Below are 25,172 nucleotides of genomic sequence, written 5' to 3' on the forward strand. Positions count from 1 at the left end.
GGTGGCCCTACATGTAGCCTCGTGTCAAGGTGACAGAGCCAACAAAGTGGTAAAATTCTTTGGCATAGACACGGTCCCCCAGGATGTCAGAGGTGGCAACCGTGAATTGAGGCTTAGGCGCACAGAGGCAACCTGGATTATGCGTCTTAAGTCGGTAGAACGGGGACTCAATTACGATCACGAGATGCAATATTTCTTGGGTAACTGACATGGAAAATGGGACTATGATGATTTTTAACAAGAGATGGTATATTTCTGATGTTTACTGACATATGTTACTGCAATGCTTTTTAATTTCATATCAATGAATACTGCATATAGCGTAGCACTTTGAATATGCTATTTCCTCATGTCAGGGTAACTCTCCTGTGTTTTGCTTTGACGTTGTATAATGTCTCATACTTATATATGAACAAAGAACGGACGTTTTTATATACAATAGTTAAATGTAAATGTACTGCTGTATATATATGTAGATACCCACGTGTGAATGGGATGGGCACTTAAGTCTGTAGATATAGGGCACGGTGCTCACGAATATAGCTCACCGAGAGGACCAATTTTGTCTTCTGTTCAGATTCTAACAAATGGTTGCCTGTACATGGCTTCTTGGATACGTTGACCGATCGGTAATATAATAATATAGGAATTGATCAATTCCCATAGGACGTACATCGCGCTTTCCCTACCACACAATCTACACATTTGATTAAGATTACCTCCCCTTTCTAATATTCGTCACAACCCGGTCCTTACTGGCGGACACGATAATATACCGATGCAACGCCCCCTAAATATTTTACCTTTAAAATATGAGTGTATTAGCTTTACGAAATATATCCATTGGTGGACTGATTCCGAGGGTTATGATGGAAACCCAAAATGGATAGCTCTGAAACGACACAACCGGTCTAGTTGTTCGTCACGTCACGCTTAGACGCTTTTTTAACGTCCTCTGAACCCCGGTCACGTGTCCAAACAGGAACACGGCCGTGGGGTCCGGACGCACTACACGCCGCTTCTTCGCTTTACCGAGGTAACTGCTCTGAACTGACTGGCCTGCGCGTCAATTTTTGTTGTTCGTATGAAAACCAATTATTTAAGGACTCCGGGGGCTTAACTCCATTCCTAAATTTGATGTTTTTCAGCCTGAAGCACCATAGATAACGGAGCCATACATGGCAATTCGGGTATACCCTCAACATAGATAACGGAGCCATACATGGCAATTCGAGTATACCTTCACCTATAGGTAAGACTACGGGTGTTTCATACCCCGTATAAATATCCATATGTCGGGGCTTATGGCATCACTAGTAACCATTATTATCCTGAATTTCCCCAGAGTATTACCCTACTCGCCGTGGGCAACAATTGAGAGGAATTACACTTTATGATTTTCAAGCCTGAGACTGCTGATACAGACCCACGAATGTAAGTGTATTTTATACTTACATGCTGCAGAATCACTCTGTATTAGAATGCGTGAATCTTTTGACGCTTTCATCAGGGGTAGGAGCATTGCACATCGAACTTACAAGATGTGGGGTGTATGATAGGTCTAAGTGCGCTGTCTTTTGTTTCATTTGAAGTCGGGTAACTGTGTGTTGAATACAACAAGTTTTTGGTAATGTAACTCAGATTCCTTAATCTGATTACAGAACTGTACTTCACTCGAACACTCGAACACTCAAACGGAGTATCTACGGTCAAGGGCCCGGCTGGGTTGGAATTAGCACCAGCTGAGCGGTGAGCCTTAAATTATTTGCCTCACATTCTCGCTACTGCATTCTCTTTTGTGCCTCAGTAATTGATATAGGACACTCAGTGATGGGTTTTCTCCTGTTGTTTTCCTTTTTTATTGTTTTGTGTTGAACAATCAGACCTTTTTGACCGGAACACAGCCATCTAGGTATGTTACGTATACACTCTTAGGTCCAGAGTTTCTGCATTGTTCACAGTCCCACTATGCATGACGTATGACTGAGTCGTACACAGATTGCTCACTTTTCAAATAGAGACTCTGTCTCCTAAGAATAACAATTATGCTATACCTATGTATTGATGCACAAAATCACTATTAAACTGCACGGTTAGTGATAATAGTGTTAATTTTCACACTTACGACACGGATGTGTTGGGGTGGCACCTAGTAATCGATTATGTATTTCTGTACACTCACTGAATAGAAGCAATAACCGAGCATACAAGACCATGTAACCAGGTCTTATTGTATGAATTGAACTGTGCGAGACACATGCTCCATTGTCAACTTTTATTCATTTCAGCCCTGAGGAATCGCGAGTGCGATGAAACACGTGTCGGCTGGCTGTCTACTGCATTAAAGACTCCAAGATTCATTGAGAGTTTCTTTGTTGTGATAATTCTGTCACTTTGTCATTATCTTGTTTGAATATTGTTACCTAACATTGTATAAACTGTCTTGAGTGCAACGGCAACAGAGCTTATTGTCTGGACATTGAGAGAGAGGAGTCTAGAATGAAGCCAAGGTTATGTGCATGGTCTGTGGGTGTGGGTGCTGTGCCCAGAGAGGAAGGCCACCAAGAGTCGTCCCAAGCTGAGGGGGAGGATCCTAGGATGAGCACCTCCGTTTTGTCTGAGTTGAGTTTTAGGCGGCTCTGTTTCATCCATTCGGCTACTTCTTTCATGCCTTCACGAAGATTGGTTTTGGCGGTGTTGGGGTCTTTGGTGAGGGAAAGGATTAGCTGGGTGTCGTCGGCGTAAGAGATGATGTTTTGGTTGTGTTGACGCGCGATAGAGGCGAGAGGACTCATGTAGACGTTGAAGAGGGTGGGACTGAGTGAGGATCCTTGAGGTACGCCGCAGATGACTTCGGTGGCCTTAGAGTAGTATGGGGGAAGCCGGACTCTCTGAGTTCTCCCAGCTAGGAACGAGATGATCCAGTCTAAGGCTTTTCCTTGTATGCCGATGTTGCTGAGGCGTTGTATAAGGGTGCTGTGGCAGACTGTGTCGAAAGCGGCGGATAGGTCGAGTAGGATGAGGGCCACTGTTTCTCCGTTGTCCAGGAGTGCTTGGATGTCGTTGGTCGCTGCAGTGAGGGCGGTTTCGGTGCTGTGTTTGGCTCGAAATCCGGATTGAGATGGATCAAGGGAGTTGTTGGATTCAAGGAAAGCGGCGAGCTGGCTGTTGACGGCTTTCTCGATGACTTTGGCCGGGAAAGGGAGGAGGGATATGGGTCGGTAGTTTTTCAGTTCTGAGGGGTCTGCTGTGGGTTTTTTCAGAAGGGCGCTGAGTTCGGCGTGTTTCCAGATTTCTGGGAAGGTGGCAGAGTTGAGAAAGCAGTTGATGACATCGCGGAGTTGGGGTGCGATGATGGAGTCAGTTTTGTTGAAGATGTGGTGGGGACAGGGGTCAGAAGGCGAGCCAGAGTGGATTGAGTTCATGAGGCGAATGGTGTCTTCAGTGGTGATTGGGTTCCAGGCACTGAGGTTGTTAGTTGGAGGAGTGGGATCTGAAGGGGGTGGGGCGGGTTGATCACTGGGAGTATTCTTGAAGCTGTTGTGGATGTCGGCAATTTTGTTGTAAAAGAAGGAGGATAGCGTGTCGCACAGGTCTTGGGAGGGAGAGATGTCGTTGGATGCTGCGGTGGGGTTAGTGAATTCTTTGACGATATTGAAGAGTTCCTTGCTGTTATGAGAATTGTTGTCGAGACGGTCCTTGAAAGCTGATTTCTTGGCGGATCGGATCAGTTGGTGGTGTTTGCGGGTGGCTGTCTTTAGGGAGGCCATGTTGTCTGAGGTTGGGTTTTTTCTCCAATTCTTCTCCATGATGCGGCATAGCTTCTTGGATTTTTTAAGTTTATCGTTGAACCAGGGAGCCTTTTTGCTGGCTGATTTCAACTGGTGCTTTTTCAGGGGTGCTAATTAGTCCGCACTGTGGGTAATCCATTGCCTGAGGTTGGTGGCCGCTTGGTCTGGGTCCATTGAGAGGGTGGGAGGGTTATGGTTGAGTGATGTGAGGAGTTGGTCGGTGGTGATTTTGTTCCAGTTTCTCCGGGGAATGGGTTGTGGACGATTGTGGGTCAGGGTGGTTATGTAGCTGAAGTGAACACAGCTGTGATCCGTCCAGTGGAGAGCTGTAGTGTGATCGAAGGAGATGTGTTTGTTGGAGGTGAAGATAGGGTCGAGCGTGTGTCCGGCTGTGTGGGTGGGGGTGTTAACAAGTTGTTTGAGTCCGAGATTGGCCAGGTTGTCCAGAAGGGTGGTGGTGTTGCTGTCGAGTATGTTTTCAAGGTGGTAGTTGAGGTCTCCTAGAAGAATGTAGTTCTCGGAGGCGAGGGCGTGCGGGCTGACGAAGTCTGTGATGTCGTCGCAGAATTGAGTGCGGGTGCCTGGAGGCCTGTAAATGAGGGTGCCTCTAAGGGTGGTCCTGGGGTCGGTGTGGATCTGGAAGTGGAGGTGTTCGGCGTGCAGAGGTGTGCAAAGGGCCGTATCTGGAGTTCAGACCCGGGAGTGAAAGAGCTCTATGAGGAAGAGGAACCATGTTGTCACAGGGTGTGACATACTCTACAAAGCCTGCCTGAGTGGAGGAGCAAGCGCTACAAAGGCGTAGCCATGAGGCGCAAGGAGTGCATCCTCAGGTGAACACGAAGGGGAGTGAGAGGTCCATGAAGGGCTCCACGAAGGGGAGACCCGTGAGAGGTTCATGAAGAGGAGTCCCGTGAGAGGTCCACAAAGAGGAGTCCCGTGAGAGGTCCACAAAGAGGAGTCCCGTGAGAGGACCACAAAGAGGAGTCCCGTGAGAGGTTCAGAAAGAGGAGTCCCGTGAGAGGCCCACAAAGAGGAGTCCAGTGAGAGGTCCACAAAGAGGAGTCCCATGAGAGGTCCACAAAGAGGAGTCCCGTGAGAGGTCCACAAAGAGGAGTCCCGTGAGAGGTCTACAAAGAGGAGTCCCGTGAGAGGTCCACAAAGAGGAATCCTGTGAGAGGTCCACAAAGAGGAATCCCATGAGAGGTCCACAAAGAGGAGCCCCGTGAGAGGTCCACAAAGAGGAGTCCCGTGAGAGGTCTACAAAGAGGAGTCCCGTGAGAGGTCCACAGGTCCACAAAGAAGAGTCCTGTGAGGGGTCCACAGGTCCACAAAGGGGAGTCCTGTGAGGGGTCCACAGGTCCTCAAAGAGGAGTCCTGTGAGAGGTCCACAAAGAGGAGTACGGTGAGAGGTCCACAAAGAGGAGTCCTGTGAGAGGTCCACAAAGAGGAGTCCCGTGAGAGGTCCACAAAGAGGAGTCCCGTGAGAGGTCTACAAAGAGGAGTCCCGTGAGAGGTCCACAAAGAGGAATCCTGTGAGAGGTCCACAAAGAGGAATCCCATGAGAGGTCCACAAAGAGGAGCCCCGTGAGAGGTCCACAAAGAGGAGTCCCGTGAGAGGTCTACAAAGAGGAGTCCCGTGAGAGGTCCACAGGTCCACCAAGAAGAGTCCTGTGAGGGGTCCACAGGTCCACAAAGGGGAGTCCTGTGAGGGGTCCACAGGTCCTCAAAGAGGAGTCCTGTGAGAGGTCCACAAAGAGGAGTACGGTGAGAGGTCCACAAAGGGAGGTCCCGTGAGAGGTATACAAAGAGGGGTCCCGTGAGAGGTCCACAAAGAGGGGTTCAGTGAGAGGTCCACAAAGAGGAGTCCCTTGAGAGGTCCACAAAGAGGAGTCCGTGGGAGTCCGGTGAGAGGTCCACAAAGAGGAGTCCGTTGAGAGGTCCACAAAGAGGAGTCCGGTGAGAGGTCCACAAAGAGGAGTCCGGTGAGAGGTCCACAAAGAGGAGTCCCATGAGAGGTCCACAAAGAGGAGTCCACATGAGAGTTCCACAAAGAGGAGTCCTGTGAGAGGTCCACAAAGTGGAGTCCTGTGAGAGGTCCACAAAGAGGAGTCCTGTGAGAGGTCCACAAGGATAAGTCCTGTGAGAGGTCCACGAAGAGGAAACCTGTGAGAGGTCCACAAAGAGGAGACCTGTGAGAGGTCCACAAAGAGAAGACCTTTGAGAGGTTCGCAAAGAGGAGTCCTGTGAGAGGTCCACAGGTCCACAAAGAGGAGTCCTGTGAGGGGTCCACAGGTCCATGAGAGGAGTCCTGTGAGAGGTCCACAAAGAGGAGTCCTGTAAGAGGTCCACAAAGAAGAGTCCCGTGAGAGGTCCACAAAGTGGAGTCCCGTGAGAGGTCCACAAAGTGGAGTCCTGTGAGAGGTCCACGAAGAGGAGACCTGTGAGAGGTCCACAAAGAGGAGTCCTGTGAGAGGTCCACAAGGATAAGTCCTGTGTGAGGTCCACAAAGAGGAGACCTGTGAGAGGTCTACAAAGAGGAGACATGTGAGAGGTCCACAAAGAGGAGACCTGTGAGAGGTCCACAAAGAGGAGTCCTGTGAGAGGTCCACAAGGATAAGTCCTGTGAGAGGTCCACGAAGAGGAAACATGTGAGAGGTCCACAAAGAGGAGACCTGTGAGAGGTCCACAAAGAGGAGACCTTTGAGAGGTTCGCAAAGAGGAGTCCTGTGAGAGGTCCACAGGTCCACAAAGAGGAGTCCTGTGAGGGGTCCACAGGTCCATGAGAGGAGTCCTGTGAGAGGTCCACTTAGAGGAGTCCTGTGAGAGGTCCACAAAGAGGAGTCCCGTGAGGGTTCCACAGGTCCGCATAGAGGAGTCCCATGAGAGGTCCACAAAGAGGACTCCTGTCAGAGGTCCACAAAGAGGAGTCCTGTGAGAAGTCCACAAAGAGGAGTCCTGTGAGAGGTCCACAAAGAGGAGTCTTGTGAGAGGTCCACAAAGAGGAGTCCTGTGAGAGGACCACAAAGAGGAGACCTGTGGGAGGTCCACAAAGAGGAGACCTGTGCGAGGTCCCCAGAAAGACTTGAGTGCTATAGAAATAACATGACACAACCAGGATGGTCCCTGTGAAAAGAAGATCACAGCGAGAGGCCTGACAAGGAAAGAAAGAAGAGCAGGTGGTAGGACGTGACCAGGAAAGTCCAAATGAAGTGCACGTCACTTGGAGAGGGCTCGCCTGAAGGGAAGAAAAGAAAAGAATATGGAAGAGGAGAAGAAAAGTGGGGCACGAGATCACAGCACTATAGCACGAAGAAAAAGAAAAGACTGGTGTGTGGCACACCGCAAATTACAAAATAAGAACTGTGAGTGTTATCGCAATCAAGTGCATCCCTAAGAACATCCAAGGAACACTAGACATCTGGAGTCTAGCCCTATGCCCATGAAACACCCAGAGGTCAATGAGGCACATTTGGTGCCATGGGAGTCTGGCCACCCAGGAACTAGCTGTGTGCACCGGTGAACCTGGCGCTTGCTGGTGAGAGCAATCTCGAGCATTGGATGATCCACCCAAGGGATCACACATGAGGCTTGGACATGTCCCTGTTGGCAGTTCTTCAGTGACCCTTTGGCAATACCTATGAGAGGCCTGCAAAGCCCATGCAGTCCTGTGGCAATCCAGGGGCAAGGGCCTCAAGGGATTGCCGTGAGAGGGGGTCCCGCCAAGAGATGTGTCAGCAGCCACTCTACAACAGGTATCAGGAAGCAATGAAAGCACGCATGGAGAATGGGTCACCCCAAAGACTCTCCTGTAGATGCCTGTGCATCAGAGTCTGGATGGCAGGAGTACACCAACCTTGGAAACAACTACCCTTGAGGTGGAGCAAGTGACTTGAAGGTGGGACTGATGACGATTTCCCCATGGCCCTATGCTGTGGCATGGAAGGTATACTGCACAGTCCACATAGTCCTGTGGAAGCCCGGTGAAGAGAACGGTGAAAGGGGAATCCTGGTAAGAGAGTGGAATCCTGGTAAAAGAGGGAGGCCTGAAGTTGCTCCACCATCGGGCAGCTGGAAGCACAGCGGCATCAGAAGACGACTCTTCAAAAGTCGCCGTAACTTTATCTGTCTTTGGAGGATTGCTATAAATGGAACCAGGGCACCTTTGAAGAAGTATCAACAACAGACTTCACTATTGCTCCACATGCACCCTCACAGTGAACATTGTAAATAGACTTCCATGGAGTGATAACAGATGGGTGTGATCGTGGGACTATGGCGGGCCGGAAAATCAGGCAAGGAGGCCGTATGTGGTGTGCAATGATGGGTCTTTAATCGGTTCAAGAACAAAGTCTTTACAAGCGGGGAGAAGGTATTGCGGGAATGGAGCTCCTGGCGATGATGTTCGGTCGTCTCCTTCGGGCGATGGAACAGGTACTCCGGTGAGGGGGTGAACTGGGCGATCCTCGGAGGAAAGGGAGAGAACACAAGGAGCGGTTAGTCCAGTCTGTTTCGCTAGGCTCTTGTCCCGTAACCAGCACCAGGAGTGCATAGGAGGTGAGAGCGACAGTGAGGGACGGGTAGCGGGACGGAAATCGGAAGGGAAAAGGAAGAGGGTGTCAGGTGAGGGATCGTGAGCGGGAACCTATGAACTACGTGCTATACAAGTGGTGACGTGCTATACAAAGTTTCTACAGTGAATGCCAGGCCTGGTGCGACTAAAGAGAGAGGTACGATATTTACAAGGCACCTAATGTGCTACTGAGGTGGATTAGGTAGTACTCACACGCTCCGCCGCAACTCCCAAGTGAGTTGCGGCCGCTCTCCAGCCTCCTCCTCTGGACTCCACCAGTCTTCGCTCCACTCTTCTTCTTCTTCCTTCGTCTGGTCTGCTACAACGCCGGTCCGAGCCTCCTGCCACGAGATCGCTGCTCCGACGGCTTCTCTGTCTGTGCTTCCACTTTTTCCTGGTTCCGGCGGTGATTCCGAGGCGGGACTTCCGGGATCAGGTGGTTGTGGTTCCGGGAGTCGTCCGTTCCTGATTGGCCCCTGGAAGACAGAGAGGGGTGGGGTGGTGGTTGTCAGGGCCGTGTCCAAGGACGCTTCCTCACAAGCTGCCGTGAAGGGTGAGCGCCCGAAAACGGGAGGTACGGGCGGGGCTGGTGATAGACCCGTACCACATTCCCTTACCCTAGCTGTCCTTCTTGTACGGGTTGGACTGAGGGGGTACCGGGAGAGGAAGTCGGCGTTACCCTGATCCGAACCCTTGCGATGGATGGTTTTGAATCGGTAGGGTTGAAGGGATAAAAACCAACGGAGGACCCGGTCATTGTGTCCTTTGTTCCGGGCCATCCATGCTAATGGGGCATGGTCTGTGTAGATGGTGAAGTCCCGTCCATCCAAGTAGTAGCGGAGGCTCTCAACTGCCCATTTAATGGCCAGAGCCTCCTTTTCTACGACCGCATAGTTCATTTCACGGGGAAACAGTTTTCGGCTCAGATATAGTATCGGTTTCTCGTTTCCATGTTCGTCTGTTTGGGAAAGAACGGCCCCTAAGCCTTGGTCTGATGCGTCCGTCTGTAACAGGAAGGGATGGGAGTAGTTCGGACTGGTCAATACCGGCTCTGAGGTCAAGGATGTTTTTAGTACGTGAAAGGCCTGCAAGAGGGAAGGCGTAGGGTTTCGCAGGGTGTCTTCGGTCTTGGCGGTCTTCTTTAGTAAGTCTGTAAGGGGTGCTGCTCTTTGGGAGAAGTTGGGGACGAACCTCCGGTAATAACCTAGGAGACCTAGGAAGGCTCGCAGGTCTTTTCGGGTTTTGGGGAATGGAAGGGCTTCAATGGCTTCTACTTTGCTCTGTTGGGGTCTGATGACTCCGTCTCCCAATAGAAAACCAAGGTACTTGACGGTTTGGGCCGCTAAGGTGGTTTTAGCGGGGTTGATGGTAAACCCATAGGAACCCAATGAAGCGACTACCTGTCCCAGGTGTTCTAGATGTTGTTCCCAATTGTCACTGAAGATGATGATATCATCGAGATACGCCCCTGCGTATTGGGAGTGGGGCCTCAGTATTCGGTTCATGGCTCTTTGAAAGGTGGCAGGGGCACCATGTAAGCCGAAGGGCAAAACAGTGAAGTGGTATAATCCTGCTGGAGTGGAAAAAGCTGTCTTTTTCTTATCCTGCTCTCGAAGGGGGATCTGCCAATATCCCTTGCAAAGGTCGAGCGTGGAGATGAATTTGGCTTTCCCTATCCGCTCGACCATTTCGTCCACACGTGGTAGGGGATAAGTGTCGAAGGATGACACCTTATTCACCTCACGGAAGTCTATACAGAAACGGACCGATCCGTCAGGTTTGGGCACAAGAAGAATGGGCGAATTCCAATCGCTCGTTGAGGGCTCAATGATTCCCATGTGTAACATTTGTTCGACTTCTTGTTGGATGACTGCCCGTCGGGCTTCGGGGACCCTGTAGGGCCTCAGTCTGACTACTGTCCCTGGTTCGGTATGGATGGCATGCTCCGTGATCGTGGTGTGCCCCGGAGAGGAGGAAAAGACGCGGGACGAGGGAAAAAGGACCCGGTGAAGACCTTGTTTTTGTTTCACAGATAATCCGGGGTCAAAACAGGGTACAAAGGGGGAGGTTGTGTGGCAAGGCACTGTAGTCAAGACGGGCTGGGGCCCCTCCCACTTCTTAAGGAGGTTGATATGATATATTTGGGTCGTACCCCGTGTGGGGTCTAACTCTAGTTCATAGGTTACTGGGGTTACCTGTCGGAGAATGGCATAGGGGCCTTGCCATTGGCCCAACAATTTTTGATCAGACGATGGCATCATTAAGAGAACCAGATCTCCGACAGCCAGGGTACGGGTTTTGGTGCCTTTATCATATTGTCCCTTCTGGTGGTTCTGGGCGTTTTGCAGGTTTTGATGGACAATGTCACGTATGACGGCCAGGTGGGTTTTTAGATTCTCCACGTATTCTGGAAGGGGGCGAGTCCTATCTGGCTCGGCTTCCCAAGCCTCTTGGGCCATGTCCAGAAGGGTGCGGGGGGCCCGACCATACAGGAGCTCAAATGGTGAATAGCCAGTGCTGCTCTGGGGTTTGCAGCGAATGGCAAACAAGGCCAAAGGCAGCATCTCTATCCAGCGCCTGGCCTCTAGGGCTAACAGTTTCTTTAGAGTCAGTTTCAAGGTGGCATTGTAGCGCTCCACTAACCCGTCTGTTTGGGGGTGGTATGCTGCGGTTCGGATCTGCTTTATCCCGAGGTGGGAACACACTGATCGCATGAGGCGGGACACAAAAGGGGTGCCCTGATCCGTAAGGATCTCCCTCGGAAACCCTACCCTAGAAAAGATAGTGATGAGGGCTTTAGCTATAGTCAGTGTGGTGGGCTGCTGTAAGGGAACAGCTTCGGGGAAGCGGGTAGCGTAGTCCACAAGGACCAACGCGTACCGACAACCACTTCGGGAGGGAATAAGGGGACCTATTATGTCCATCCCGACCCGGCTGAAGGGGACATCGATGAGGGGGAGCGGTTGCAGAGGAACCCTGGGAGGCCGGTATCGGCTGTTTTTCTGACAAACCGGGCATTCCCGGCAGTAGGTTTTCACCTGTTGATGGACACCCGGCCAATAGAACTTCTCCAGGATGGCCTGACTTGTTTTCTCATCTCCGAAATGCCCCCCCAGGAGGTGACTGTGGGCAAGAAACAGAACTTTATCTCGGAAGGGACCGGGGATTATCAGTTGGGGTACCTGCTGGGGCCCTCCCTTTCGGTACAACAGTCCTGCTTTCTTAAAAAAATAGGGACCTACATGTAAGGGGTCTTCGTTATCCACAGCTCTGGCCCATGCTTCCTGCAGGAGGGGGTCTTCCCTTTGGGCGGCCCTGAATTCTCTGTCGGTCTGCCAGGGGTGTTCTGCAGGAATCGCCGGGAAGGCGTTAGAGTGACTCCTTTTTTCGTGGCGTTTCTGGGTTCGCGTTTTCTTGGGTCGAGGCGTTGGAGCCATCACTGGTTGTTCCTGTGAGAAAGGGGCTTCTTTCCACCAACGAGACAAAGAGTCAGTGGTGTTTTGTAGGAGTCCGGGGAGCCCAGGATGATCACTCCCCAAGATTGCCTGTTCTGGGAGACGCGGGACCAATCCGACGGTGAGATCGGTCCCTGGATCAGTGGGGTGTTGCACTCGGATCCGCGCTGTTGGATACCTTCTCGTGTCGCCATGAACACATTGTATATCGACCATACCCCGATGTGGTCCAACGGGGTTGATCATGTCTTGAGGTCGGAGGACACTTTGCCGGCATCCTGTGTCAGCCAGGGCGAGAACGGGTTGTCCGTCGATGTGCACCGGAATATGGAAAGGAGGAGGGGTAGCCCCCGGGTTGACACAAACATAGTTCCGAACGAGGCCCACCTCCATGGGCTCCTCCTTTTGTGGGCACATGCGGGCAATGTGGCCATATCCTCCACAATTATAGCATTGCGGCCCTGGGTGTGGAGGTCTATACATCATGGGAGCTGGTAGCAAGGGAGGTGGCTCCGGTCTTCGTGGGAGCAGGGGTCTGGGTGGACGGCTGCCACTTGAGTTGTGCGGTCTGGTATGAGGTTCTTCACGCCCTCGTTGTAGATCTTGGGCTCTGTTGTAGGCAGCGTCTATCTCAACCGCGGTATCGAGCGTGAGGCGGGCGTGTTGTCGCACCCACCGCTGAGTTGCCGGATGTAGGGAGGCCAGGAATTGTTCCAAGAATATCTTCCCTAGGATATCGTCCTTTGACGACGTCTCAGGTTTCAACCATCGGTTTGCCAAGTCTTTGATGCGGAAGGAGAGGGCTCTGGGGTTTTCTTGCGGTCCCTCTTTTGCTTGCCGCAGTTTAACCCTGTATGTCTCATCATCAATACCTAAGCGCTCCAGGATACAGGTTTTAATATCGGCATAAGGTGTATTCCCCTGAATGTTGGCCTGTTGGTATGCGGCCTGGAGATCCCCGGTCAACAGCGGGCCCAGGTATTGACCCCAGCGGTCTTCTGGCCAGGTGGCTGCCTGAGCGAGCCTCTCGAAATTGGTAAAGAAATAGTCCGGATCCTCCCCCGGCACGTATTTCTGTAGAACGATAGAAGGGAGGGAGGCAACCGGTCTCTGTCGACCCAGGGCATCACTAAGCTTTCCCATGGCCTGATCGTGTGCGGCTCCTTGGCCTTTGAGGACGTCATGCAGTTGACCTCGGTCGTCCTCCGCGGTTTTAAGGAACCTCTCCATTAAGGCTCCCCACTGTTCTTGGGTTTCCGCCATTTTCTTGACGACGGCCTCCATGCTTCCAGCTGATCCCACTTCTGACACCACCTGTGATCGTGGGACTATGGCGGGCCGGAAAATCAGGCAAGGAGGCCGTATGTGGTGTGCAATGATGGGTCTTTAATCGGTTCAAGAACAAAGTCTTTACAAGCGGGGAGAAGGTATTGCGGGAATGGAGCTCCTGGCGATGATGTTCGGTCGTCTCCTTCGGGCGATGGAACAGGTACTCCGGTGAGGGGGTGGACTGGGCGATCCTCGGAGGAAAGGGAGAGAACACAAGGAGCGGTTAGTCCAGTCTGTTTCGCTAGGTTCTTGTCCCGTAACCAGCACCAGGAGTGCATAGGAGGTGAGAGCGACAGTGAGGGACGGGTAGCGGGACGGAAATCGGAAGGGAAAAGGAAGAGGGTGTCAGGTGAGGGATCGTGGGCGGGAACCTATGAACTACATGCTATACAAGTGGTGACGTGCTATACAAAGTTTCTACAGTGAAGGCCAGGCCTGGTGCGACTAAAGAGAGAGGTACGATATTTACAAGGCACCTAGTGTGCTACTGAGGTGGATTAGGTAGTACTCACACGCTCCGCCGCAACTCCCAAGTGAGTTGCGGCCGCTCTCCAGCCTCCTCCTCTGGACTCCACCAGTCTTCGCTCCACTCTTCTTCTTCTTCCTTCGTCTGGTCTGCTACAACGCCGGTCCGAGCCTCCTGCCACGAGATCGCTGCTCCGACGGCTTCTCTGTCTTTGCTTCCGCTTTTTCCTGGTTCCGGCGGTGATTCCGAGGCTGGACTTCCGGGATCAGGTGGTTGTGGTTCCGGGAGTCGTCCGTTCCTGATTGGCCCCTGGAAGACAGAGAGGGGTGGGGTGGTGGTTGTCAGGGCCGTGTCCAAGGACGCTTCCTCGCAAGCTGCCGTGAAGGGTGAGCGCCCGAAAACGGGAGGTACGGGCGGGGCTGGTGATAGACCCGTACCACAATGGGACAGGACCCACAATGCCCAGGTGAACTGTGATAACTAGGACTGGTGAGCAAGAAATTCAGACTTTATCTACACTGGCATTCAGAGTAGTCTGGTTAAAACAACGGAGGCATACCGTGATGCCTGGTGCTCCCAGATGCACCTGTTCACTTATCCTGTTCTGCAAGCAACCTGAACTTGGTGGAGTTTTTGTTGTCATTTGGGTCTCTCCCACAGCTTGGACTTGTCCCATTTTTAATAAAGTTTGGGAGGGATGTAGTGACCATGGTCTAGTCTTTCCAGAATATGTGTTCCCAGCAGCCGCTCCTTGAGGGCTGGCTTCCACACTCACCCCACACTCATCCATCACAGGTACCACTGGTCAGGTGACTCAGCTAATAAAGGGGGCCGGCTGCAAGTACCCTGGGCCAGTTCCAGCGTATAACACCATGGTGACTGTGCGCTTATTCTAACTGTAAGGGGGCCTAGGGCCCGACCCTTAAAAACACTGTCTTTTCAACAGCATTGCAAACAAAATGTAAAAACAAACCGCATACGCGGGGATAGGTGGGGGAGGGCATGCAGACATTGGAGGAGGTGGGAGGGACGAATGCTGCCTTAAAAATGCAAGTTGCTACGGGCGCCACAGCTGAACACAGGCAAACAGTAATAGGAGCAGGAAAGCAAGAAAAAAATATTCCCCCAAAGAACAAATAAAGAAGGAAAGCGTAATTAAACAGTAGTTAGCCCATGCTCTGTGGGAAGGAAGAAAGAGAAAATAGGAGGGACAAAGAGGCTGTACTGAGAACCAGTAAGCAAGGAATTTTAAAGGACATGGAAACAAACAAATGGAAAGTAAGGGGATAGCGTTAAGCTCACAAGAGAAGTTACAATAGGTCCCAAATGCTCACCTAGAATGACCTCATTCAACATTAGCCAAGGATTTAAAGTAAATACTCATAATAGTGGACAATAGAGTCAACACTAGCAAGACCAATATCACCTATTTTAACCCAAGTAAAAAGTACAAGAGATTACAACCACCCGACCCCATTAGTTAGAAAGTGCAAAAAAGAATAATGTGCAGTTGGAGTATTAAAAAGAGTATTCTGAATGGGGTTTTCCAGTCTAAGGAACAAAGCTCTTTCAATATATCAGAGCAATACAAATGTTTTAACAGCACAACCACTTCGCTTAAAAAGCGCAAGGTTAAAAAAATAGTAAAGTGAAATTTAAAACATATTCCAAGTAATATACTGTGATGAGACACAGTCAATAGCAGATAGATCCACTGGAGTGCAAGTTAGCACGGCTTAACCCAAAAATGAACTCTATGTTTTATGATCTCTAAAATATATTTTAGTACAAAAGACCATAGGGCCAACTAAGGGCCCGATTAGGATTGCGGTGAATCCGCATCCTCCAAGCCGGCAGAAGCCACCGCCGGCCCGGAGGATGCGGATTCACCGCTGCGGTGAGAGGAAAGACCCCCTGCCAGATTAGGATGGCAGGGGGGTCATTTGCGGATGGGGAGACCGTCTGCCGCTTTTCCACCGCGAGACCGCAGCGGAAAGGCTCTAATATAGTGGCGGTGTCTATCAGACACCGCCAGCCATATTAGGATTTGCATTGGGATATGCCTTTCTGCGGCGGCAATGCCACCACGAAAAGGGATACGGTCTTTTCTTTGGGGGCCCGTTGCGGGCCCCCAAGGTGAAGGGGGGGTGTGGGTGCACATTGGGGGTACCTATGGTACCCCCCAGTATTTGCATGCACAAAGCGGCAGGCACCGCGCGGTGCCTGCCGATTTGTGCATGCAAATTCACTGCATGCAGTTTTAACATTGCGGCAGGCGCTGCTTCAAACATCACCCGCCGCAATGTTAAAAATACAGGATGTGACCGCCAGGCTGGCGGTCACATCCTAATTCGCACGGAGGGACCGCCGCTGCCCCTGCGGATGGTCCATCCACCTCTGGGGTGGCGGACGGACGCAGGTCCGTCCGCCATCCTAATAGGGCCCTATGTTAGGTACTTGCTGACAACAGCAACTCACTGCCTTGGATATACTTATGTCGTCAAATCCATACTGCTATCAGACATTTGGCCATGGAATAGACCACAACTCTAGAGGCGTCAGTACTTAAAATCCTAAAAGCCTCCATGTGCCATCTAGTTCTCAAGTTCCTACATGATGGAACCATCCATTTTACACTTTGAGTCCGTTAAACTGGACAGAAGAAGAGGTTATGGGTTAAGGATTCATGCACCCATACACAAGCAGAGCAGAGATCGCCCCCAGGATGGTCCAATGACCATTTGCTACCAAAACATTTTGTTGCGAGAGTCTTGTATCTGAACTGGATATACAATTTACAAGCAAGAGGAGGAATAATTAAGTCACTTGTGGGTTTGTATGAAAAACATAATTTTACATTTACGAATTCTAGTGATAATGTTCTTCTGAAGTGGGTCACTATTTGGACAGCTACATACTTCCAATACATTTTCTTTTAGTCCTGATTTTGATGTGGCACACATCTCTAGGTGGAAAGACCTCAATTTCTCCAAGCCCAGTTTCCCCAACAGTGATTTAACACAGGTCAACCATGGAATTATCCTTACTCATTTCGAAGACAAAAGATCTCCAAGACCCACCCTATATAGATCTAGAGCTGTTGAAGTCCATAGACTATGCCAGAAGCTCAAAAGTCTAAAGTCTATCTTCTGAGACACACACCTGTGAACCACATCAAAGCCAATTGGGATCATTGGTTTGCTAATTCGGAGACCCGAGAGAGATCTAATAAACGTATTTTCAACTGTTGACAAGATCTTGATGTTTGCACCCCCCAAATTTCTGATCCACACAAAACAGCTGCTTAGGGTATTAAAATTATATATCTCAAGTGCAGGTGACACCCTCTTAGCTGTTGTCTGTCTAGTGATCTTGGCTATGCTCACCATGTGGTGGATTAGTAGACTGTGAGTTTTTTTAACTTAGGGAACCCAATTTAAATTTGGCACAAGTCTTACTCCTAGGCCGTCAAAAGATTACACCTGGTCAATTGGGTTATTTCCCACATACATCCTACTTTTCTGTTTTTTATGGAACACGCATGGAATAGCATAAATGTTGTCTTTAAACTGTTCAACTCTAGGCCTTTCTCAACACAGAAGTCATTACATTTGTTTAACAGAGGTTGTAGACCCCCAGGTGACTTAGAAAGTAATAATGTGTTGTCAGCAAATAGTCAAGCAGGCACACTCCGACCAACCACTTTGAGGAGTCACACCCATCCCTATCTAAATAGTCAACCACCCCATTCATGTATAGTGAAAATAGTGCGGGAGCAAGGACACAGCCTTGACTTACTCCACATTGGATCCTAAAGGGCTCAGTCTGTTGGCCATTGGCACCCCACCTAACTTGGGCATAATTTTCAAAATGTACACCCACCAAGATATCTAATAGATTTGTGGGGATGCCCATTGCCTCTGTGACCCTCCAACACATGACCCTAGGGAGTAGGTCCAAAGCAGCACGATAATCAAGAAAGGCAACATACAAATAACCTCTGTTGATAATTAAAGTCTTTCAATAAAGACAGGCAAAATGAAAGACCTGGTCCATGGTGCTGACCTTACTTATAAAGCCCGCTTGGAAGTCAGATAACACCTCATTCTCAACACTTAAGTCTTGTAGGAGGGCAAGCACTTGTTTACAAAAGATCTTTTTTTAAAGAATCCAGCAAGCTGATTGACCTGTAGTTCCCTGGGTCATTGTGTTGCCCTTTTTTAAAGACTGGCATAATCTCAGCAATTTCCAGGAGTATGGGATCGCCATGCCTAACAAGATTGAATTAGATATATGGTTAATGTAAGGGCCTCATACTTCTGAGTTAGCCATATACAAATCATTTGGTATCTTGTCGGGGTCGAGGACTCTAGAAGCAAGAAAGCTGGGAATAGCTGTGATAGTTTCACTTAAGTCATTGTAGCCCACCTATGTAATTCAAATCAGCTTCTAGCAAGAAATCCTTGCTCTCCTGCCACAGATCCATGCTAGATGAATAAAAAAACTACTGAAGTGAGTAACCCACTTTTGGGGTTGGACACAAAATTCAAGATCTCCCTTAGGTCCTTTGGCACAGACTGAGGCTAATTTCCAGAAAGATTTGTTGTTCTTCCTTGGAGCGCATTGCATAGTGTTTCCTAAAGGCTACTCTCCCAAACCCTCCTGGCTTTTGCCAATTCTCTCCTATTAAGGGTTCTACTTCTCACCAACTCAGACCTACATTTTGATTTGGCTGCTGCTAATAGTTCTGTTTTAGCTGGCCTACATTCGTTAGTATACCAAACTACCTCCCTGGGTTTCCCACTGGGAGCCCTAATGCCATGGAATAAGAGTACCTGATTTTCGAATAAAACGCTTCATGAATTTTATGCAATTTAGATATTCTAGGTTCTAGAGCAAGGGTGTTTAGGTTCTCTACCTCCTCCTTAACCTTTGAGAGAACAGAAGCCAAGGCTGGGGGATGTTTAACCACCCAGTCCAAGCTTATGGCTTTACCATTATTTGAATTTGCAAGCTCTCCTATGTCTGGTCTAGCTATGATTGGGGATTTCTCTGCCAAGCTGCCGCTAGTGTCATGCACAAGGCATTATGATCACTATCAGTCCTATCCACTGCTACCTTAGCCATCAGATTAGGCAAATGGTTTAGGTCAATTCGAACAGAGTCAATTCGACTCTTACATTTTGGCTTTCCATCCCTATCTAAAAGTTTTCTACTATTGGCGCATGCAGGTCGCAATTTAGTGTAAGGGCCAACACATGCGCTTAGTCTGTGGAATATTACACTGGCCATCTTGGTCCGGTGACATATCATAGGGGGTTATTGACATGGGTGCAAAAGTAGTATTTAGATGCCCAGCCACTGATAGGTAGCTGTTTCCGGATGTCTCTAGAAGAGACTTCTCCATGAGATCAATTACCGATGACTATTTGTTGCGAGTTTCCACCCTAGTATATATGTTAACATTTTTCAAAGGCATACCTTATGAGACCACTGAGATCACCAGACTAATTGCTAGTACATCTAACAAGTTGATCAGAATACGACTATTTATACACTGACATGAGATTGTGACCCAGTTTGTTAAGCCCCCGGAAGGTCTACCCCTACCTGAGTTTACCAATCAGCACAGAAGGACGCATACCCATTCCTGTAAATAGGAGCAGGACATCAAGTCTCCTGAAAAAGGCAAATATCATATTGATCTATAAACTGCTTCTAGGAGCTTGTTGCTAATCCTTGCAACATTACAGAACAAACATGTAATCTGGTCTAGAGGGATTTCAGACCAGAGATCAGTTACTCATCCGAAGGTATGCCCCAGATAGCCTCTGGAGTATATCCCCTAATAGTCCCCCTATTGTCTATCCCTGAGGGAGGGATATCCTTGCAACATCCATTCAAGGTAACAGATCTTTCTTTGAGTAGTTCTGTCGCATAGTTAAAACCCCAGGCTTCTGGTTCAACAGTTCCTTCACAGGGCTAATCTTCCCCAGCTTGAAACTAGACCGATTCTGTGCTCCCAATTATACAGTTTTGTGGTCTCCCTTGATTCGGGGTTACCCTGTTCTTCAGTAGTGATATAATTTACCCAGATAGATTGGGCTGGAGAAACTCCTTGTGGTCTATACTTGGTCAAAATTTGAATTTTGGCATTGCAAGGTTTTAGTTGGTAAACAGCCAATAGACCCTCTACAAGCCCTGTGTCTTATACGACTACCTTCACCATGTTACATGGACCCCCTCCCGAATCGATCCTCTCAGCTCTGATGATCGAATAACTGGGCCTAATGTCTTGGATCCAAAGTGTGACTTTATTAATTAGGGAGTCCTGATCTTCCTTTGCACTGCATGCCAGTTTTAGAACCTGGGTTAAATAAACGGCCGTGTTATTGTTGTTTTTGAGACTGTGGGAGTAGACCCCTTTATAAACCACCCCCTAATAAAGTGGCGGTGGGGACTTTTCATTTAGTACCTCTCAGGGTTATGTCATCTCTGCCTCAATCCACCAGACACCCAGTCACGGCCCATACTGGGATTTTTCCTCATGTCACCTTAGGATTGGTTGCCAGAGATTTCACCCCTTCCTTCCAGTACTTCAAACGGGAATTGTGTGGAAGCAATTGGAGTTAAGAGGATTGGAGGTTTATGCGCAGTAGGGTTTAGGACATTGGGAGCTCTCGTATCAATAACTAGGGACTCCCGATTGTAACCTTTCATCAGTCACACCCCCTCACCGCTACCCACCCAAGTGTCTCACTTCATGGCTTGAAGGATTCTGAGATAATGCACTGCCAGCCCCTAGACTTTTGATTGTTTTATTGAGGGCGCCGACTTCCTCCGTCAACCCACGTATTGTATACATTAAGCAATCCAGTGTACTCAGAAGCCACACTCGCATGCGTGTGACCCTCGCCTCATTTGACACTTCATCTATGCACAGGGAGGGATAACGATTTTAACATTCTATAACTACATCTGCTTGTTCGGTTGGCTGTGCCCAGAGGTGGGGACACACAGGAGACTTATGAATGTTTCCTACAGCACTGTGCACGGTCGGTAAGGCCCCTGCCCTTAAAGCTCATGACTGGGTCCAGAGCATGGGGGGCTCTATCCGTGAACTTTGCAGGGGGGGCTCAAGTTTCGTCACACCACTGCAATGTCTACGCATTTATTATCCTGAGGAATGTGTTAGCGGGCATTCAAATTCTAGAAAATTGAACAAACCTCAATGTTGCATTGCTCTGATGCCCAGGATGACTGGTCTACCCTACAAAAATATTTTAAAAACCTACGGCCTCCTGACCTTTCATGTGCCCACTGTACCTACAATATTCTGGATTTATCCAGCCTGTAATTGTCTTGCACATATTGTTATTACCTAATGCATGCTGTACTTGCCTCTTCCACAGACCCAGATTACTTGCTTTTCTCAACAGGTAATCATCTTGACCTCTATGTTCCCACTTGTGTACGACTCACCCTCCCTATATTTACCTTGCCAATTCTTGCTTACATCATAGAAGCTGTGCTTGGTTCTTCCACGCTGCACTGAACTATCAGGCTTGATTTAATCAAACTCCGTTAACTGACCTATCATTCTTCACCTCACTCACTTATTTCTCACCTGACTCAGCAGGTTGAAGGCTCATTTGCCCTATGCTTCCCTCAGATACTCTGTGCAAGCCTTGCTTACAGTGGTGACTCCCACGTTATTCATCTCATTCCTTTTAGGCTGACATATGCTAAATCAACTCACCCATTACATTCATCTCAGCTATTTACTTAAGTCCTTGATCACTTGTGGTAACACTAGTTCCCTGTAATCACTTCACTTACTCAGTGCTTACGTCAGGTACCTTAAGCTTCCACTGAAAGAACTGTTGAGGGTTTGATTGGCCATGGTGGGTGGGTGCTGTATAGGAGATGAGGACTGACACAGTGGTCTAGTCTGCATTGTGCTGAAAACTACATTGAGAATGTTCCTTTTTATGTGGGTTAGTTCCAGGGGCGGCTGCTGCCTATCCGAGGTGGGAGGAGCGAAAAAATTAAAATAAACAATAGTTAAAAAAAAGTAAACATACCTTTGCAGCCAGCCAGGCGCCACGATCTTCTGCTCCTGTGCCACGATGCTCCTCTGCTCCCGTCCCAGCACTACCCTTCCCATGAGCACATGCTCCCAGACCCCACCCTATGCCTAAATTTCAACTTAGCATGAGAGTAGCACTGGGGTTGGGCAGAGGGGGGCAGTTTTGCACTCCAGCAGGGTCAAGGAGTCTATGTCCCTGAGCACTAGGATATCACAAAGTAACAGCCTGAAGATATCCAAGTGCGCATGTTGGTTTGGCAGTCAGTGAACGGCCGGCCAAACCGACACGCGCCCTTTTAGTGTAGTGTAGTTCCTATATTCCTAATGGGCTCTGCGCATTGGAATAATATATCCTATAGATATGACATAGGACTTAGGTCAGTAGGTCTCTATAAAATATACTAAACTTAATTGTGAGTGCCAGCTAGCTCAGAGGTCACTAAAAACTTTCTCGAATACACAAAAAGGGATTAGTTTCTGACAACCGCATAAACATGGTAGCTTTGTCTCCCTAGGACTGGAAAATATATTCAGAGTTGTAGAAACAATAGATAACTATTTTACTCAGTCAATCGTGCATGCTTTGTTTCTACAGAGTTGCAGAGAAATAGTGAGACAGGCGTTTTCAATAAAAGGTTTATTGAACAGTCTTCTTTCTCATGCAAGAGAGGTGAACTGCTTCAAACGTTAGACAGAATGCAAAGTATAATGCGTACAGCGAGACTAGTATTATAACATAATACTGTAATAGCATTGTATGGTTTCTAAGCCATATAAAAATACATACATAAATAACACAGGCTAAAATACTCAACAGGTGCTTCTAAGATACGCCTACCCCAATGTACCTAACCTAGGTCTAGTGCGAGGAAAGAAGTAAGTATTATTTAGCATAAGTTTTAGTTCTGCCAAGAATTGCCAAAGGTTTCTCTAGGTTCTAATCAGCTCCATACCTTAGAATGAAGGAGGTTGGTATCTCTGTCTCAGGACTCGATTTCCCAACTCCCCACAAGGGGAGTCAGAAACACTGGAGCTGGATTCTCGTCAGAGGAGGACAGCTTCTTGTCAGTGCTTCAGCTGGAGAGTCGGCTTCCTTCGGCACTTGCTGTAGCGAGCTGCGTTGGGCATCTTGGTCATCGAACCGCACCCAACCACACCGTGCTTTGCTATAGCAAGTGAAGGTATATTTATACCTTGAAGGTGTTTAGGAATGCCCACTTTGACATAAAGTCAGGCATATGAAGGTCATTGATGAACCCCTAAGGAATAGTTGTTCATGCATAATAATGAGTTTCTTGGAGAAATCAATATCCAGGCTAGGGGAAGTTCTTTCTGCTTAAGAGTCTGGTTTTCCAAGAAATCGTTGTGATGTTTGATGAACGGATGGAAGTAGCCATGCCTGTATTTGGGTAGCATGGGCTATGCCTAAATAAGGGCTTGATTTCTATGCCTATATATGGGCAACATGGATTGTACCTATATAAGGGCATGAAGCAAGGAAAATTCATGCAGAATCTAAAACGCCATACAACACCCACTCCACTTTCTTATGTACGACATTACTAAGTTCTAAACACGTAAAACATATCTAAGTATGATGTGTTAAAACCCACCCAAAACACATAAAATGCAATGGTACTGGTTGTAGACAAAAAAGCGCATTTGTGCTATACGCATTAAAAGCAATGTTTTATTCTATGCATATATGTTGACATTTGTAAATGCTGTCTGAATGAATCATGAAAATATACATTTATGAAATGGCTCGTAAATACAGAAAAAAAATACCGAAACCATTTCATGTCAGATGACATAAAACTGTTTGTGTATGTGGACAAGGTCAAATATTGTCTCTGGAAATGTTTTCAAAGAATTCGTATTCTCTATGAATAGTTCTACTTTAAGCAGATTACTTCATGCCAAAAAGGGTAAAAATACAAATTTGGAGAAAAAAAATTAATCATAGGAAAAAGAGTCCCAAAGTTAGAACTTTGTTTTGAAATATGAAGGTCGGATTCAAAGTCTCTCAGAGCACTGTGACCAGATAAAAAGTCAGTGTTATTGTTGGGAGAAAACATCAAATCTTCTAAGTCTGTAAAATAGTCAACTACCATTGTAGGTGAAAGTTGGATCACCTTGTTTAGAAGATTAACAGCACATAGATGTGAAGCATCGCGGTCAGCATGGGTCGCATTAGCAATGTACGTAGTGGATGATACCTGTGTGCCTGTTTCCTCTCGTACCTCACCGTCAGCATTTTGCGGCTGTGAGATCTCAATGAATGCCGTCATCAGAATTGGTAGCCACTGGGGACAATACTGTACATGGGCCGTTACCAGGTCCAGCAAAGTATCAACATCTGTTGGCATGACTGATGGGAGTGTTAGACAGATGTCTAGCACGCATTCTTCTCCGCATAGCAGGCAGCGTAGAACAGGTAAGATGCAATCTTGCCAAATAGGACGATGCGCTCACGACACTTCAACTCCAGTAGAGTTGTCTCCATGGAGAACTGGGTGTCGCTGGTGAATTGGCTTGCCATATCGCAGCAGTAGAAGCAAAAATAGTATCCCTGCAGAGAGTCCCAAAATGAGAGGCAGTCCGCCAAACACTGAGTGCACGATGTTTGGAAATATTCTTAGGACTGCTTCAAAAGGTGCTAACACTCCAGAAAATACGGTCTTAAATACATGTACAATACCACTCGTATCAGACATGTTTAAGATATGATTTAACATTTCTGAGAAATGTACAGGGCAGTTTGCAGTTAAGATTGCATGTATCTCTGCAGAAGTCCTTGCCGCTTGCAGATCATAGGTCTCTTTGGTCGAGGTCAGTGGCACAGTTTTTTTGCAAAAATATGGGTTTCATTCTGCTTAAAGTATCAATTCGTATAGAAGAGATGCTATAACGGCGACTCCCTGTCTGTCTTGGTCTTTGGAAACAATGCTTGCATACAGCAAGTGACCCTGGCTGACACAGTTACTTCAACCTGGCAACATGCTACAGCAGCTGTCTTTCAACATGAGGTAACTTCCATTGGAAAGTTGTCCAAAAATTGGATCAATCACTGCAGCTGAGGAACCTTGCAGGTGGCAGGATAAGTTGGTATAGGAACCATCGCAGGCCCGTGTAAATTAATACCCTGACAAAGGAGAGAACAGCTTAGTGTGTTTTCACAATTTTTACCACTAAGAAACACTTCCCTTCCCCCACTCCTACATCTGTGTGTGTACGGTAATTCCCAGGATGTCTTGATGTATTCTTTACCCAACCTTTCATATGTGCCTGCTGGTATGTGTTTTAGGCAATACTGAAAATGGAAAATTGTAACAGGCAGGGTGATTGTTCCATATATAATCCATTTAGTGGCTGGATTTTCAGCGACTGTAATTGACAATATTTCCAGTTTTATAATGCTCTGCACAGTATAGTCTGCTCCCCTTTGTGCCAATCTGATCTGTTTATCAGT

This window comes from Lissotriton helveticus, chromosome 3_1 (genome assembly GCF_964261635.1).
Source record: "Lissotriton helveticus chromosome 3_1, aLisHel1.1, whole genome shotgun sequence".
Lineage (NCBI taxonomy): Eukaryota > Metazoa > Chordata > Amphibia > Caudata > Salamandridae > Lissotriton > Lissotriton helveticus.